This window comes from Echiichthys vipera (genome assembly GCF_963691815.1).
Source record: "Echiichthys vipera genome assembly, chromosome: 8".
Lineage (NCBI taxonomy): Eukaryota > Metazoa > Chordata > Actinopteri > Perciformes > Trachinidae > Echiichthys > Echiichthys vipera.
This window is the reverse complement of record NC_139833.1, coordinates 3,737,404-3,747,549: the sequence shown is the minus strand read 5'-3', so window position 1 is coordinate 3,747,549 and position 10,146 is coordinate 3,737,404. Positions and strand designations below refer to the sequence as shown.

The following is a 10,146-nucleotide window of genomic DNA, read 5'->3' as shown; positions in this document are numbered from 1 at the left end:
TCTATTTCTCTCTCAAACACAAACTATTGATTTCTATTTCTGGGAGCCCATCTTTCTTTGGTCCTTCACTCCCTAAACAACACCCACTCCTCCTCCCCCCCCCCCCCCCCTCTCTCTCTCTCAAACTCTGGTATTTCCCAGCGAAGCCCCCCTCTCCCTCTTCCCTCTTCCCTTTCCCTGCCCTCCCCTCCTCCTGCTCCTCTCCTCAGATGGATTCTTCAGTCAGCCGAGTGGAACTGGTGCGGCTGCTGGAGAGATAGGCAGAGAGGCAGAGAGGCAGAGAGGCTGTGCTGAGCAGACGCTGGGTCAGAGCGCTCAGTTGCTTCAGACAATCACGGGGGAGCGAGAGAAAGACACAGGAAAAAGACACCGCACAGAAAGACAGACTGAGAACAGAGAAAAGGAGGGGGAGAGACAGGAGAGGGGAGGTAAATATGTGACAGGATGTGGTTTCCCTGAGCTTGCAGAACAACGGTACACAGGCATACTTTGAGCATGACCTAAACACGCCGAGATTACAAGTGTGTTTGAGCTCCGTTAGGTGGCGAGGGGGGAAGACGAAGCAAACCGCTGGAGCTGCTGCTGCTGCTGCTGCTGCTGTTGCTGAGTCTGGTTTCTCTGTTGCCTGCCGGAGGATTGTGTTTCCTTTAAGCCCAGCCAGCTCCACGGCAACCTCAGTCAGCTTGTCGGACAGGATCTGAACCCGACCTCCATCCTCCTCCCAAGTAGAATGCGTTTCTCCGCCGGGAGCTCTGGTCCAGTCGCTGCCTTCGTGTCCGAGCAGTGAACTTTTTCGACGAGATCTTTGTGAAACAGGTACGTTTGCTTCCTGCTCCATGCCTCTGAACATGTGAATGGATTCTGAACTTGTGGACAGATGTGTGACTGGCTGTACTCGCGCCCGACTCTCTGGACAGCAGCCACTGTAAACTTGGACTGCACGGTGGCAATTGTTTACCGCGGAGAGTTGATTCATGTTAGACGAAGCCGCAAGCCACAAGTTTGGCTTCTGAGCAGCGTGTTCAACAACAAGAATCTGAATCCACTGCTATACACACACACACACACACACAGACACAGACACACACATATATACACGCACACACACACAAGCACACAGACACACACATATATACACGCACACACACACAAGCACATGTTTGCACATTCACATGCTCCTAAGCACGCACATACTCTGGCCACTCATCATGCACATCAATAGGTCTGGTTGTTTTGAAGTCACATGAGTGATGTGGGGCTGAGAATGCCAAAAATGTCTACCTGGATCTAATCAGAGACCCTGACCGTGTTTCAAGATGTGTCCGGCTCAGAGTACAGTATCACACCACTCCCTCTAGTGAGGAGAGAGACAGGGCGGCGTGTGATTTGTGAGCTACCGTACTGTACGCATGAAGGGTAAAAGTATGTGTTTCCCTGCCTGATTTGTACGTGTGTGGCCTGCATGATCACATATCCGTGTCGGTCTGTACGAGTGGATGTTTACATGCTGAAACTATGTGCTCCGGTACATGAGTTCATCCAAGCATGCGTGCGTGTGCAGGAGAAGGAGGTTTAAAGGGAAAAACAAGTTGAGCGATGGCAGGAGGTGAAGGAAGGGCGGGGGGATGTCAGGGAGGAGGAAGACGAGGGCATGAGAGAGAGGAAAAGCCAGGGGAAGAGGGGAAATCTGTGTGTGTGTGTGTGTGTGTGTGTAAGTGTGTGTGTAAGAGAGAGAAAGTGAGTGAGTGAGAGAGCTCAGTCTGACTGAACTGCTGTTAATTAGTTCCAGCTGGTGAGCTGTGGAGCGTCAGGCTGCGTTAGCTCTACAGTGTTGGTGGGTCAGGAGTTGTCTGTCTGTTTCTTTCTCTCACACACACACACACACACACACACACACACACACACACACACACACACACACACACACACGCATGCACACACCAACAGCTGTGAAACACATGACATACCAAATTCACAAATACAAATAAAGGCACAAACACACTTTTATGATTCATTTATGATGAATAGACAAAAGCACACTGTAAACACATACTGTACACACACACACACACACACACACACACACACACACACACACACACACACACACACACACACACACACACACACACACACACACACACACACACACACACACACACACGCACAGGGGAAAAACAGCATTGTGCTGTATGTCAAGTGTGCATATCAAAGGGTAAATGTGGTGAATGCGTGTAACATGCAAAGCACACATGCTGTACAACACGTGAGCATGCATACATGCTGCACATACAGACACACACAGACACACACAGACACACACACACACACACACACACACACACACACACACACACACACACACACAGAGAGTAAAGCCTCCATAGAAAGGCCATATGGCTGCATCATACACTCAGCTCTTCTGTTGGAAATGTGGAAGTAATTGTGGTTTGGGCTTCGCTACGCTACAGCGTCATGTCGAAAAGGGGATCATTACACGGGGCAAGAGGTGAAGAAGAAGAAGAAGAAGAAGAAGAAGAAGAATTACTTTATTAATCCCACACGGGGAAATTGGATTTTTTTTTTAAGAAGCCATTAACTTAAAGGGCTAATTCACCCAAATTATAAAAACCCATTCGCCTCTATTTATATGTGCAATCCCGTAACTTTTGGTTTATTTGCTCAGATCTAAAATATCGTAGCTTTTATGCTTTTATCATGTTGTGTCTGTTAATTATAAAGTAGGTCTATGAGCCATAAAAATACTGTTAAAGTACCAAAACCCTCAATCCGCAGAGGAATGCACACAGCCTGTGTCCAGAAACTGTGCCTTTAGACGAGCTGTCAGGACTTCTGTAGGGTTGTGATGTCACAGCTATATTATATTAAGGTAGAAAGTGCCGCCACAGTGCTGTTACAGTGATTCCCCGGCTGCAATGAGAGTGCAGACCAGGGAACACTGACCAATCAGAGCAGACGGGGCGGGGGTTAAGTCTGATGGTGAATACAAGTATATTCAGACAGACATTGTGGGTAAAATCACGTGTTTTTAGATCATTAAAGCATGTAAAAAATGTTCCAGTAGAAACCCCAAAACCAAGTTTGAACCTGGAAATTAGGGCTGCAGGGCAACATGTGATCCATCTATCAACACGTTATTAACCTTTACAGCTGTAGACTTAATGTATTGTGGTAAAAGCCTCTTACCGATGATTTATTAAAACCACTACAAATGACTCTGTAATGTTCGGTGATGGCTTATTAGAAAACAAAGACTCATCACTTTAATTTATTAATGGTGTACTAGCATTTACAGGGATACTCGGGTGATTTACGACTGTGCTTCGATTAAGTTGATGGACCTGCGAGAGGCCTGAAGCAGCGTCGACCTTTAGTTTCTATTATTGTTCAAGCTCCAAACTCCCTGGACCCTACACTACCCATGATGCAACTCAGGGGAATAGTAGATCTTTGCTGACTAGTAAAGAAGTTGTGTAAAACATGGATGCACGTCACCCATAGGGTTCTGAAGAGCTGTTGCTGAAGCTCCACGTGGGCGGCTCGTTGTAGGCTGAGACCGCTTAACTCCCGGTTACCGTATTTTACGCACTATAAGGCGCACCACATTATAAGGCGCATAGAACAGACGCTACAGTCGAGGCTGGGGTTACGTTCTGCATCCATTAGATGAAGCTGCGCTAAAGGGAACGTCAACACAACAGTCAGGGGAGGTCGTCTTGTTGCTTCCTCCACTTCCGCACCATTGATTGGTTCATGTTAAACTCTCTGGCTGCTGCTCTATTCCCGTGTTCTACTGTGTGACTAATGGCCTCGAGTGTAAACTCTGCGTCATAAGCGTGTCTCTTAACAGGAGCCATTTTGGGCTCCTTACACAAACACACACATGGAAATGAAACGGCACGCTTCGCACAGTCGTATATCTTAACATGCACCGTGCGTTACTTCTTCTACGGGGGAAAATAGAGTCGGCGGCTGCTCACCGTAGTTGGAGACCTGTTGTGGCTCAATATTGGTCCATATATAAGGAGCACCGGATTATAAGGAGCACTGTCGGCTTTTGAGACATTTGAAGGTTTTTAGGTGCAACTTATAGTGCGGAAAATACGGTAACTTAAAAAGTGGACAAAGAGATGGAGCGTAGATGGAGGGCTGAATGACGCCTACAGTCTATGCTCGATACCTGTGACGACAGCCACCTGTCACTCAAAGCAGACATCCATTATTAAGGCAAAACTCCAAACTGAACCCTCCATACAGTTGTCATGAATGGGGGAATTGGCTATAGAGACTAAGACTACGCTGGGTTTTGTTTGTACCAGGCTGTAAACGTGTTTATATCTGCTGTAAAGTTGGACATTTTAACGTGGAGGTCTCTGGGGATGGACTCGGTTTCGGAGCCAGCCTCTAGTGGCATTCAAAGGAACTGCAGTTTTTGGCCAAATCGGCTTCAATTTTCAGCCCTGGAGCTTGCCACTCGATAAATACCCATTACTTTCAAGCCCCACACCACCGGTTTGTGCACAGTTAACAGTTATATAACAGTTTTCACAGGCTGAGCAGTCGTCCTTGTGATGATTTAACTGAACTTCATGAGTAAAGCCTGTGGACTGCACCTTTAACAGAGGGTTCTTAAAACTTGGGCACATGAAGCCAAAAACTAAATAGGTCTAAAGTAAACGAGAGACTATTCTTCTTGTAGTTCTGGTGGAACGACCCTTTAAAATCACTCCAAGGTTGTTTTCTTAAACACTGGAAAAAATGAATGTGCAGCCGTCATTGTGATTCAGAGGTTCACACATCTGAGTCCTTTCCATCAGACACCAGTGAGTGTATATATTTTCAGAGCCAGTGTTGGTTTTCTTTCGCTCTAGTCTTTTAGCAAACATGTATTTTAATCAACTTATGTTTGCTATCTGATCCGGGCACACTGAATCCCCCTGTGTGGTGTGAAATTTGATTAAGGTAATTGGCAAGCGCTGGCTGGTGTAAACCATAATGTGTGCTCCTCTCCCCTCAGCATGTATAGACAAACACCCACAGACCGGCAAAATCACAAAACACCAGAACATTTTATAACATTCGGGGTACATCTAATTGAAAGGTAGTTATTTTTAAAGCATCCTAATTCCACTCTCATTTCACGCAGCGCGCCTGTTTGATGCCAGAGAGAAACGCACACAAGAGTCTCATTGGGACACGATGTGAAGGATTTAATCAAAACAAGTTGCAGGAAGGTGACTTTTACTCCCAAAATCAAAGTGAAAGTAGATAATGGCAACAGATGAGACTTGGGTTGGCAGAGTTATCTGTCTCTGAGTGGTATATAGCGCTTAATTACAGGTATTTTTTATGGTTTGGTGCATTTTGGATAGAAACTCTAGTGCGATTTGTTCCGATTTGGCAGTAATATAAACTTGGAGGCGTAAACATGGCTGCGTGACATACTGCGAGATAAGGTGTGAGTTTTTCAGCTCTTATGACAGGGTGTCATCTTGATTGCAGCCTCCGCTTCGAGTCGCACATCATTTCCCTCTGAAATTCTCAGTAACAAGATCTCGGGCAAAGATTATTTCCTTTACTCCCTCGCTAGGAGACAGTGATCATGCGTTTGAAGGTACTGAGTTATTCAGGCCTCTGGCATCGCCCTGGACCTGTGACGGCACATTAGGATGACTCCTCCGGGCGAGATGGAAAACAAAAGAGCCCATATTCAGCCGGTTGTGGAGCTTCGCTTCAAAGCAAAGAAAAAAACAAGCCCCTTGATATTTCTATGAGGCAAATTGACTCCTGTTGTAACGCGCGGTCAAGAGAATGGCAGCAGTATTGATCGGGTAATGTCCAACACGGACATGTCGATACGGTGTCTGAAAACCTAAGAACTTGGTCTCGGTTGGCTTTAATAAAAAATGACCTGCCTGGGGCAAGTTCGCAGAAAACAATGAGTCACTCATGGAGAGTCTCTTCAGACCCTTCAGTGTTTTAGGGAACCAAAGAATGTTCTATTTTTAACCGAGTGTTTCTCTCCCCTGCTTTTCTCAAAATGACAAACAAAGATCCGTCTTGCACCGCGTGTCTTCGTCTTCGGCTGCAGCTTCAAAAACATCCAACCTTGTGTTCGTGCAGGTTGGGTTGTGATAATGTTTTTCTTTTCACTCGTGAGAACTGTACAAATCCCAGCGTGGCTACATTGTGCATAACAAATCAAACTCATGACTGTTAAAGACGAGCCGAGAGAGACGAGGGGAACAGGAGGACACGAGGACATGAGGTGTGTGTTTTTGCTCCTGCACATGAGATGAAGGAGGAGGGGAGTGGGTCCTGGCGATGAGGATGGCGGGAGCTTATAGCGACCAGAAAGAAAGAACAAAAAAGAGAGAAACTGACAATGAACGAGAGAGAGGTTGAGAAAGATTGGTGCCTATTATTCTCCCGAGGGGATAGTCATAGAGGGGTTGGTTCCCATGGCAATAGCTCTCTCGATGCATGTGTATTTATATGTGTGTGTGAGTGTGTGTGTGTGTGTGTGTGTAGACTATAACAGGGCCTTGAGACAGAGACGAGGTTGGCCGAGGCCATAGTGAACGGCGGAGCCACCCGGAGCCTTGAAACAGCGGCGAATCTCAGACAGACTCCATTGTTTACTCTCCGGTTCTCTCCGCCTCACTCATCACCCCTCATCTTCCCTTATTTTTCCCGCCCTGCATGCTTTGCGCTTATATACCGTCCTTGGGCATTCAAAGCAAATACAACAAATTCAGCGAGTTGAAAAAGCAATTCCACCTTTGGCGCCCGTGGCCTCCCCGTTGGGAGGGTGTAATGGTGTAGATGTGGAGATGTCTCCAAAAAAACACATTTTAAGCTTTTCTTTAGCAATGTAGAAAATGCTCAGGGACTTTGTGTAATGCCATTTTTACAGGATATCTAACATTTTGACCAGTGTGATATTCAGATAATGTGACAAAACTTTCCTCTGAACTTATATTCTTCTGCTTATCTTTAGTGCCATTTATCCAACTAGGTTGTGCGAGGTGCCCAGTGTCTGGGGTCTCTTAGGGCGCACTCACACTGTCCTTCAGCACCGCGCCCCGTGCTTTAGGATACTTGTCCCCCCTCCCTCTCCCCCCGCGCCCCAGCCCCGTTTGTACTCACACTACCTGGGCCTCGGCGAATGCTTCTTGCTGCCTATACGTCATCACGCCGTAACACGTCACACGCATTGATGATGTCATGGCGATGCGTGGCTTTGTTTCCAAATCTTTCCGTAGACTGTAGTTTTTGTGCGTCTTGTCGACTGTTTTTGAATCTTTTCATCGACCAAATCTGCAGTAAACACTCCACCTCCGCATCACACCAACGTGAACCTTTCGCCGCCATTGTTGTTGTTGTTAAATGTCCGTGCATGGTCCGTCCTTCTTATTTCTATGTCGGGACAGGCGCACATAAATGAAGTCAGAACCGCCGTAAGCATCGTGCTCGTGCTCGTACACGTGCACGCGCTCGTACATGTGCAAACACGCTCTACAAAAGCCCACCTCTCTCTGACGGGCCGTGGACGACCAGCTGGCCGCAGTTATGCGCGGAGCTGTTGCACTCACACTGGTCAAACGCACTAGGCTTTAGCTGAAAAACCTGTTTTGGCCCGGTGCAGAAGGACAGTGTGAGTGCGCCCTGAATTTTAGAGGTATTCTGTATATTACACTAGCACTAAATTGCACTGATGCATTTTGCTTCATAAGTAACAACGGTGCCGTTCTGCATGTGTTTCCCAATCCACCATAATCCTCAAGCACCAGCCAGTACATATTTTCAGACTCGTCCTGCCTACACTGCTGCTATCGTTATCATACAGTGACTTAAAGGACTGCTCTGCTGAAATCCTGTGATTTAAGCATCACATTTTAGGCCCTTGCGTGTGAAATGGTGGCTCTGGCAGATTGGTCGTTTTCTCTCTGCTGAGAGAGACGAACCGGTTTAGTCAGCAGAGATTCACAACAGTTGATCCCAACAGCGACCCAGTTTAGTGGAAATAAGTGTAAAAGTGTCTACAGGAGCTCTCATGCAGCATAATCCACTGTCTCTCCGTCCACTTGTATTTGCCTGACGCTCACAAACGTGTCAGCAGGTGTAGAGTAGGTAAACAGCTAACCCTCTCTTAACAGGACTATGCAATCACTAAAGGTCACAGCGTTAACATCCTGCCTCAGCGTCCATTGTTTTTCTTTTTCTCTTGGGTCCCTCTTTTTTCCACCTTCTCTGCCCCACTTAGGTGAGGATTCACGGTGGCAAGGATGGAAGGAAGGAAGGAAGGAAGGGAGGAAAGGAAGAGTGGGGGATTTTCAAATGGTGTTAACATTTTTAGCTGACGCTGTCACTCCCAACACCAAAGAAAGAGAGAGAGAGAGAGAGAGAGAGAGGCTGAAGCTCAGAGAGTTAGAGGAGGATATTTGGACCGGACGTCAGGCCATGTCGGACACTGGCTGCGTGTCCTGTGAGCTTTCCTCAGAATAGGTTGTGAGTGCTGGTTCCAGAAAAACAACTCATTGGCAGCTCAATGATAATGGCGCTTTCACCAGAACCTACTTGGTTCACTTCAATCGAACTCGTTTGCCAGTTTAATCTAGTTGCTTTAAGCCGGTGTGAAAGCTGCTAATCGAACTCTGACACGGTGACGTGAAGCAAAGCAGAATTTAAAAGCTAATTCTAGCGTGAAATCCATCTGCTGATGGTGAACCGTTAATGAAACCATCTTCTAATCTGTAGGCTACACGCGATGTAAAGCTCATATTTATGCGAGGTAATTTGGTAACCATGGTGATGCATACGCGTATCAGCACACAAGTGAAGGGGTTTTACAAGAAGTGCGTTGTGTGCGTGTCCTACCCCCCCCCCCCCCGATAAAAAGGGAGTGAAACGTGACGACAATCCATCTGTTCATCACTGTTTATACCCGATGTGATCTATGAGGTCCAGTTACAGCCTTGATTAAAAATGCTCATGATCAATTACTTCTGTGTGAGCACGTCAGAGAACATACAGTTCAGTGGAGTGCAGCATGATGATGAAGCCAGTGATAGGCCGATACATCTGCCGGACAATATTATCAGCCGATACTTGCGTTACCCGCATGTATTGGCATTGGGGGGTGCGGGCTGCTGCGTTCGGCGATAGTTTTTTCCCGCCATTCTTTACAGACAGGCGTCCACAGGCAGCTCTGTGTTGCTGGAGACAATTAATGTTCCTTCTTTTAAAAGAAGAAGAAGAAGAAGAAGAAGAAGAATTACTTTATTAACCCCGCAACAGGAAATTCATTTATTTCACTCTGTTATTATTCATGTTACACACACAGGCCCGAAATACACACACACATGTACAAACAGGATCTATATACATGCAATTAATGGAGAAATGTCAGAGCGAGGGGGCTGCCAGTGGGCCGGCGCCCCGAGCAGTTGGGGGTTCGTTGCCTTGCTCAACAGCAGGAGATGAACTGGCACCTCTCCAGCCACCAGTCCACGCTCCTTTCATGGTCCACACAGGGACCCTAACCGGTGACGTTATCATCATTGTGTCATTTTTATGATGTAAATTGAGGGAGCAAAAGTCGTATCAGCTCCAAATAACAGCTCAAGAAAATCAGCAGCCTGTATCAGTCATTGGCTAAGGCTAGATGAAAAAAACCCAGTATCGGCATCAGCCCTTAAAAATCCATATCGTTCGATCCCTAGATGAAGCAGGATGGCCGTCACATAAACTGTCCGTCTGTCTATTTAAATGACTTAGATACAGTTTATCCTGCTCTGGAGCAAATGAAGCCAAGAACAGGTGTGAAAGCACCTCAAACATCACGGTTAGAAGTACGCAGAAGTGTGTCACGCTGCTTCAGCCTGTTACGGACCTGTTGAATGCCTTTTCAACATACTGTCAACAATTTCAACCAACAACCAAAGCTGTTGGTTTTTCCCCAAGTTCAGTCTTGTCCTGTTATTATGTGACGGTCTCCTGGGCGCCTCCCTGGGGAGGTGTTCCAGGCACGTCCAGCTGGGAGGAGGCCTGGGGGAAGACCCAGGACCAGGTGGAGAGATTAGATCTCCACACTGGCCTGGGAACGCCTCAGGATCCCCCAGT

General features: G+C 46.9%; 1 protein-coding gene across 2 annotated transcripts in view; it reads left to right on the top strand.

The window, feature by feature from the left end:
* The first annotated feature begins 366 nt into the window (after positions 1–366).
* Positions 367–10,146, top strand: part of rftn1b (raftlin, lipid raft linker 1b) — a 129,806-nt gene continuing 120,026 nt past the window's right edge. For both annotated transcript variants that reach the window (XM_083918605.1, XM_083918604.1), the window contains exon 1: positions 367–816. The gene's annotated coding sequence lies outside the window, so the exon portion shown is untranslated. The remainder of the gene's footprint in view (positions 817–10,146) is intronic.